The following is a 7,975-nucleotide window of genomic DNA, read 5'->3' on the forward strand; positions in this document are numbered from 1 at the left end:
GACAACTTTCATGAGTTTCTTTCCTTCCCTGGGTTGGTTTGAACCTGGGCTGCCAGGCTTGCTTGACAAGCCACAAACACCTTTATCCACTGAGGCATCTCACTGGCACATTCTTTTTTAATTTATTAATAACATGTATCTTTATTGTATTTATTAACGACATGCTTATGCGTATTGACTTAGCACTTTAGAGACAGAAGCACATGGACTGCCATGAGTTCAAAGTGGGCTAAGGAGTGCAACCCTGTCTCAACAAAACAAAACAAGCAGTGGGGTCTGGGGATGTAGCTTAGTTGGTAGAGTGCATGTTCAGTTTCCAATACTACAGATGGTGGTTGGTTGTGTGATCCTAGCACTCAGGAGGTGGAGGCGGGAGGGTTAGAAGGGCAAGGGCATTGTTCACTGCATAGTTCAAGGCCAGCCTGGTTTGCATGAGACCCCCCCCCCAACTCAAAAAATATATATTAGTGATATTAATTGCACAAAATGTTGGATTTCATTATGACATTTGCGTACATGAATGTAATATACTTGAATTATATTCATTCCCTTATTACCTTCTGTCGCTTTTCTCCTCTTTCTGCTGGCTCCTTCCCAAATAGTCTGCCTTCTGCTTTCATGGTTTCTTTGTTACCTTTTTCTTTTCTTTTTGGGCTTTTTTGTTTTTGTTTTTTGTTGTTGTGTTGTTTTGGGGTTTTTTGTTTTGTTTTTTGTTTTAGTTTTTTGATAGGTCCTACTGTGTAGTCCAAATTCATCTGAAACTCACTATATAGACCAGGCCCGCACTGAATGTAGAGGTCTGCCTGATTTGGAGAATAAAGGCATGTGCCCCACACAAGGTCTGGGGTGGGGTGGGTGATCTTCTTTAAAATTGACATCATAGCTGAGTGAGGTTAGATGTAGTATTTGTTGTGTGGCTTGTTTTCCATAGCAGAGTGATCTCCAGTTCCACCCATTTTCCTGCAAAGGACATAATTTTGTTCCTTGTGACCAAATAATACTCCACTGCGTATGCATACACATTTTCTGTAACTATTTATCTGTGGATAAGTGGCTAACCTGATTCCATAACTTGGTTCTCCTGCCTGTCACCTCAGCAAGCACGGGTGTGTATTCAGTATGCTCTCCTTACCGTGGGTACCCAGGAGAGGTGTAACCTCCATACGACTGACACCGTGGTTTAACTAGCTTGTGTTCCCACTGACAGTGTTTAAGGCTTCTTTGGCCCATCTTTGCCAGAATTTGCTGTTTTCTTGATGATGGTCATCTGACTGGCTGGGGTGAAATCTTGGTGTTTAGTCTTAGATTTCCCTGATATATACAGAAACCAGTTTTTCATGTCAAATATTTTTTCATGCATTTGTTTTCCATTTGCACAATCTTTGAAGATATATCTGTTCATTTGCTCGTTTGTTGGTTGCATTGTTTGTTGTTTGGATACTTTTTTCAGTTATTAATGTATATAATGGGTATATAGTATCCTCTGACAGTTGAATAGCTGATAAAGAGATTTTCTTCCATCTGTGGGCTGTCTCTTTATTCTGATTTTTGTTTTCAGAAGCTTTTTTTATTTGATGCAATCCTGTTTGTTGGTTCTTACTATTACTTCATGAGGTATTGGAAGCCTGTTCCAGAAGTTGTTGCCTGTGCTTGGAGTTCAGATTTCCCCATGCCCATGACAGGGTTTCTCTGTGTAGCCCTGGATGTCCTGGAACTTGCTTTATAAACGAGGCAAACTTGAAACCTGAGAGAGTTACCTGCGACTGCCTCTCAGGTGTGCAGCTCCACACCCAGCTCAGATACTTCCTAACAGATTGCTTCATTCGGCAGTGTAGTAATGACAGAAGTGCTATTGTACACCATTAGAGCCCCATAGGAATCTCAGGTGCTCTAGATTTCTGGTGAACATCTCTTCATTAAGAAAACCAGCTTGGGCTGGAAAATGGCTTGGGGGTTAAATGCACTGGCTTCTTTTCCAGAGGTCCTGAGTTCAGAGTCCAGAGTGCTAACCATTACACTGTGAAACCAATCTAGTCCTGAGTTCAATTCCCAGCAACCCATGGTGACTCACAAGCATCGCTAATGAGATCTGGCGCCCTCTTCTGGCCTGCAGGTGTATATATTCATTCTTCAAAAAAAGGGAAGAAAGCCAACTAAAGCCAGGCAGTGGTGGCTCAGACCTTTAATCCTAGATCCTAGCACTTGGGAGACAGAGGCAGGCAGATCTTTGTGAGTTCAAGGCCAGCCTGGTCTACAAAGCAAGTCCAAGGACAGCCAGAGCTACATAGAGAGAAACCCTGTCTCAGGGGTGAGAAGAAAACCAGCTTAAAAAAAAATTAAATAATAAAGATTTTAAAAAGAGAGAAAACCAGCAAAGAGGACATACTGCTTGTGGTCCCTGCCCCTCTGCAGGAGTCTTCGTAGAGAAGTGGAATCTGAAGTCTTAGAAGTTTGTTAACATTTATACTCTACCTCACTTAATAGGAGAGGGAAAGACACCAGCCAAGTAGCTGGCCAGTGATCTTGACCACTGAGCCATCTCTCCAGCCCTTATGTTTCTTTCTGTGATTTAGCTGGGTCTTCTGGCTCAGGACAAAAGGTAGGGAGGGGCAGAAGAAGCAGGCCTTTATTCTCAATTGTGGCCTTTGTCCCACAAGACTGGGTATGTTTAGGGGATTAGCCTGAATGTTGGCCACAGACAGATTTACTCAGTACTTTGAGAACCCAAAATTAACCTGTGGGACTTGCACAAACATTCCAAGCTAGCATGGTGTTGAGTGTTGGAAAGCCCTTCCCCCCACTTCAGGCAGGGTCTCATTGTGTAGCCCAACCTGGCCCTGAATTCACGATCTACCTCCTAATTGCCAAGACTGCGGGTATGCGCCGCCACACCTTGCTATAGGGCCCCCTTCTGATATAAACTCTGGAGGGTTTCAGAGCAATTTACCATCAACCCTTTTATTGAGCAAAGACGGAACCAACACTGGTGCCTACTCACTGCCCTCTGGCCTGCTGAATTTTGTATTTATTTCTACACGAGGCACCAACTCCCTGGCTCTCCCTCAGGGATGTTTTGGGAATGTGTGAGATTATAACAATAAATGGTTTACGGGTTTATTAACCAAACTCAACACATCTTCCAAGGCTCAAATAAAATAGCCATCTTCTTAGAAACTAAATATATGTATTTTAATCCACATAGCACCCTCAAGGGGCAGCAGTGTAAGCATTTCTGAGAAGTCTGTTGTCCAGTGATGCCCTGGGGTTCCAAAAGCTCAGATTAGTGCTGGGAAGTGGCAGGCCAGCAAGGTCTTCTAGCTACTTCCGGAAACATCTACCCTAGTGTCCTTGGATGTGAGCACTTGTGGGTAGTTAGGGCAACAGGCTGCCTGCAGAACAATCTAATCTCCGACACTAGTGCAAGGGAGCCCTGGCAGGGAAACCCCTGATCTGAAGCAGGGTGGCTTCAGGTGGGCTCCCCCAGGCAGGCACGCCTTCCTGCAGGGTCTGGGAACACTGATCACCAAGTCCAGGAAAGTCTTCCATGCCTGTATAATATTCTGATTTTCCTCCCCTACCTTCAACTTTCCCTGGCTTTGCTCTGACCCGTGGCAGTGCATACACCCCACATTACCTCCTGTGCTGGTTAATTTTAACTGTCAACTTGTCACAACCTAGGCTCACCGGGGAGGACGTCTGAATGAAGAATTATCTATCTAGAGCAGGTTGGCCTGCTGGAGGCATTCCTATGGAAGACTGTCCTGACTGTTAACTGAGGGGGATGGTACCATACCATGGGCCAGGCTCTGGCCTGTGTGAATAGAGAAAGCCAGCTGGGCACTCAGCAAGCAAGCAATTATGTACTCTGCTCTTGGTCTTGGATGTAATATATGATTGGCTGCTTGAGTTCCTGCCTTGACCTACCCAAAATGGATTGTAACTTGACCAAGTAAATCATTTCCTCTCCTATGTTGGTTGCTTTTTGTCACCGAAACAGAAATGAGTTGAATACATATCTTTCCAAGGTTACTGTGGAGGCAGCCAACCCTGCCTGGCATTAGAAAGTGCAATCACAGAAGGAATGGAACACAGCAAAAAGGAGTTTACCCAGGGAATGACGGGAGGAAGGGCATTACAAATGAAGTCCTGAGTATCTAAGCAGGGCTAAGAAGTAAGAGCAGTGTTCTAGAAGGGGGGGGGGGGAGCAGGGAAAAGACGGAAACGCATGACAGCCAGAATGGTAGGGGTGTGTGTGTGTGTGTGTGTGACAGCCAGAATGGTTGGGGTGTGTGTGTGTGTGTGTGTGTCAGCCAGAATGGTGTGTGTGTGTGTGTGTGTGTGTGTGTGTATGACAACCAGAATGGTAGGGGTGTGTGTTGTGTGTGTGTATGATAGCCAGAATGGTAGGTGTGTGTGTGTGTGTGGGGTGTGTGTGTGTGTGTGTCAGCCAGAATGGTGTGTGTGTGTGTGTGTGTGTATGACAGCCAGAATGGTAGGGGTGTGTGTGTGTGTGTGTGTGTGTGTGTGGTAATATTTAGTCGGGAGCTGGGGGCTAGAGTCAAAGCAGTGGTAGCCAGCAAAGGACATGATGCTGACTCACATGGTCAGCTTTGGGTTTTGTGCTCAGATGGGTGACAGCTTGTAAGCCTGAACTCTGGGGGATCCTGCTGTGTGGGGCAGAGTTCAAGGGAAAAACTGCATGTGAATCAAGCTGGGAGCAGAGAGTAGCAAAGGCTGAGAACACAGCACCCTCAGGAGCCCAGTAATGATCCTTGAGTCTCCCAGTTAATGTCTCAAAAGTCTGTCATTGAAAGGTGGCTCGCACATCTGTTCTTGGGCACTCCACAGATTCCATTTTAGAGGAGAGGAAGCCAAGGGCCTGAGATACAGGCCTCCATTTGGTTGGCCAACAAAAGCAGAAAACCACCAAGCAAAGATCCGTCAATGCAGTAGGCACTTGCTGAGTGCCTACTGCGTACCCCGTTCCTGACCTGAAGTAGCTCATCTCTAGGAAAGCAGCCATCACAGGAGGGAAACTCGGCTGAGCAGACAGTGCACTAAAGTACTAGAACAGCAAAGAGTCACTGGAACCAAGGCTATCTGAAACTGGCCACAGCCTTTCTGTGGGATCCAGGGTGAGCACCTGAGTCCTACAATTAGGGTTAGAGGATGGAGACATTTGATGCTGCAGCAAGGCTTGACCTGAAGCCCAGGGCTGGCCACTTCTACTTGTTGCTCCTCTAGGGATACTCGGGTGCTGCAGTAGTTCAGAGAAGCCAGAGTTGTATCATTCCTGGGTGTGTGTGTGTGTGTGTGTGTGTGTGTGTGTGTGTGTGTGCGTGCCTGTGCATAGGACAGAGCGGGTAGGTGGCTTGACGAAGTGACACAGGAAAGAGCCATGCATGTTTGAAGCCTTTGTAGCCCAGTGGGGTGTAAGTCCAGTGAAACCCTTGTCTCCATCCCCTGCAGGGAGAGTTTTATTGCCTTTTCCTGGGTGTGTAAGCTAGCCTGTGTAAGAGCAGAGAGCTGCATCCATTAGGTTTCATCTGCACAGCTCCTTCCTGGAGGCTGCTCAGGTAGAGTGGACTGTTAATACTCCAGTTCCAGAGGATCTGACACCCTCTTCTCCTCAGGGCTCCTCAGGTGCACACAAAACCCAGGCAACTAAACATATGTACACATAAAATAAATTTTAAGAATGGTCTCTTAAGGAACCCTGAGGAAAGTTGTCAGGTGAGAAATGACGACCACAGAGAACACTCAAATGGCTCAGCATTCTACTTCAGTTCACAAGCTTCGCGCTGCAGTGCGAAGGTCTAGATTAGGAACAAATCTAGATATCTGATCGACTGCTTGTTCCCACTCCGCACAAACACACATGCCCACCATGTTTCAGAAAGAACCTAGCTGTGTAACCTTGAGGACCCAACTCTGTTTTTGAGACAGTGTCTCATTATGTAGCCCAGCGTGGTCTCTAAGTTGTTATCCTCCTGCCCCTCCTGAATAATAGGATCACGGAAGTGTTTCTCCTGAGTAGTAGATAACTTAAAAAAATTAAAACAAAACCAAACAAAAAGCAACTGAACAGTGCATCTCAGAGTCTTAGAGAAACAAACAAAGCAAAAAAAAAAAAAAAAACAAGCCACCAAATGCCAAACAGGACTAAGAAGATAAGATAGAAAAACAACGAAACAGAGTTAAACAGTAAAAAGAAGTAAACAGTTCTTTAAAAAAAAAAAAAAAAAAACAAAAAAACAGAGAAACCCTGTCTCAAAAAAGAAAAAAAAATTAAAGATTATTTCTATGTATGAGTGTTTTACCTGCACGTATGTATTCGTACCAAGTGTGTCTCTGGTACCCCACGGAAATCAAGAGAGGGCACTGGGTCCCCTGGAACTGGAGTTGCAGCCACTTGTGCTGGGAATTGAATCCTTGTCCTCTACAAGAGAGCAACAATTGCTCTTAACCACTGAGCCATCTCCCAGCCCCTAGAGTTAGCTCTTTAGAATGACAAACAAGATTGAAAACTTTTAGCAAAACTTCACCATAAGAAAAAGAGGACAGAAATATCAGGACAATTAGAGCAAGGGATGGTGGCACATGCCTTTAATCCCAGCACTCCAGAGGCAGAGGCAGGAGAATTTCTGTGAGTTCAAGGTCATCCTAGTCATAGTGACTTCCAAGCCAGCCAGGCTTGCACAGTGAGATGTTGTCTCAGAAAGAGAGTGGGAGCTATGAAAGGCATAGAGGTGGGCCTGGTACTGTTGCAACAGATACTAATGGCATCCAGGACCATGAGGAAATATTTTGAAAAACCTGTGTTGCAAAATGATGGAAAATCTAAAAGAAATGGATAAATTCCTGGGGACATGTGAGTCATCAAACTTAAGAGTTAGACAAGTGTTTTTAACCTTGATTTTTCTCATGGGGAAATGAAAAATAAAGTGTTTTCCTTGGCATCTTGTCACAATTAGCTAGATTAGGTGAGCTGCAGACAGCACACTAAGAACAGACGGGGGGGGGGGGCAACTTTAGCCTGAGTTTCCACCCTAATCTCATTTGATTGTTAAAACTGGACAGTCCTGGCCAAGCAAGGCAGTACACGCCTTTAATTACAGCACTCTAGAAGTGGAGGCAGGAGGATGACAAATTTGAGACCACCTAGGCTACATGGCAAGATCCTGTCTCAAAACAAGGAAGGAAGGAGGGAGGGAGGAGAGAGGGAGAGAGAAAGGGAGGGAGGGAGGGAGGAAGGGGGGAGGGAAGGAAGGAAGGAAGGCAGGCAAGCTCTTAGGCATCCTTGGCCCTGGCTTGTTTGTCTCCCCCAGAACTCTCAGTGGCATTAAGACCCCCATCAACTGGGCAGAGGACACAAGGAAACAGAAAAGCTTTGCCCATGCCTGACCTGGCGTCATCTGGGCTATTTAACAAGGGGAAGGAATCACTGCAGTATCTCACTGCTTGCCTCTTAGAGTTTTTCTACCCAACATTCACTGTTAGCTGAAGGCTGTCCGGATGTCCTGCATGCAGATGAAATGCAGAGAGAGACCGGCTTCCCTCTGCCACTGAAGAAACCTAGGCTCCATTTCTGCCATCATGATTGTTTCCCAGGAGCCCCTGGGCTCACTCAGCCCCCCTACTTGAAAAATTTCTCATGAGTGGTTCTACTCACAAGCTTATCATTGGCCTTTACTTCAAGGAAGGCCAGAGCTGACACTGACCTGACTCAGGACAGCAAGAATGAATTTGTTAAAAGGCTGTCAGGAGGGTCAGAGAGCCAGGCCTAGGGAGAAGTTTCTAGAACAATGTTCCAAACCTTGCTCATGCCACAGAACATTAGCTGCTGCTGTCCTGTGCTGCCAGGAGTCTGACTCCTAGTGGCTACTGCTGCAGCTGGCACCCTTGCTACTGCTGCATCAGGAAGGCAGCCCAGAAGCTTCAGTAACCTGTGGGAGGCATTCAGGTGCCTTACGCA

Source organism: Phodopus roborovskii, unplaced genomic scaffold (assembly GCF_943737965.1).
Source record: "Phodopus roborovskii unplaced genomic scaffold, PHOROB, whole genome shotgun sequence".
Classification (NCBI taxonomy): domain Eukaryota; kingdom Metazoa; phylum Chordata; class Mammalia; order Rodentia; family Cricetidae; genus Phodopus; species Phodopus roborovskii.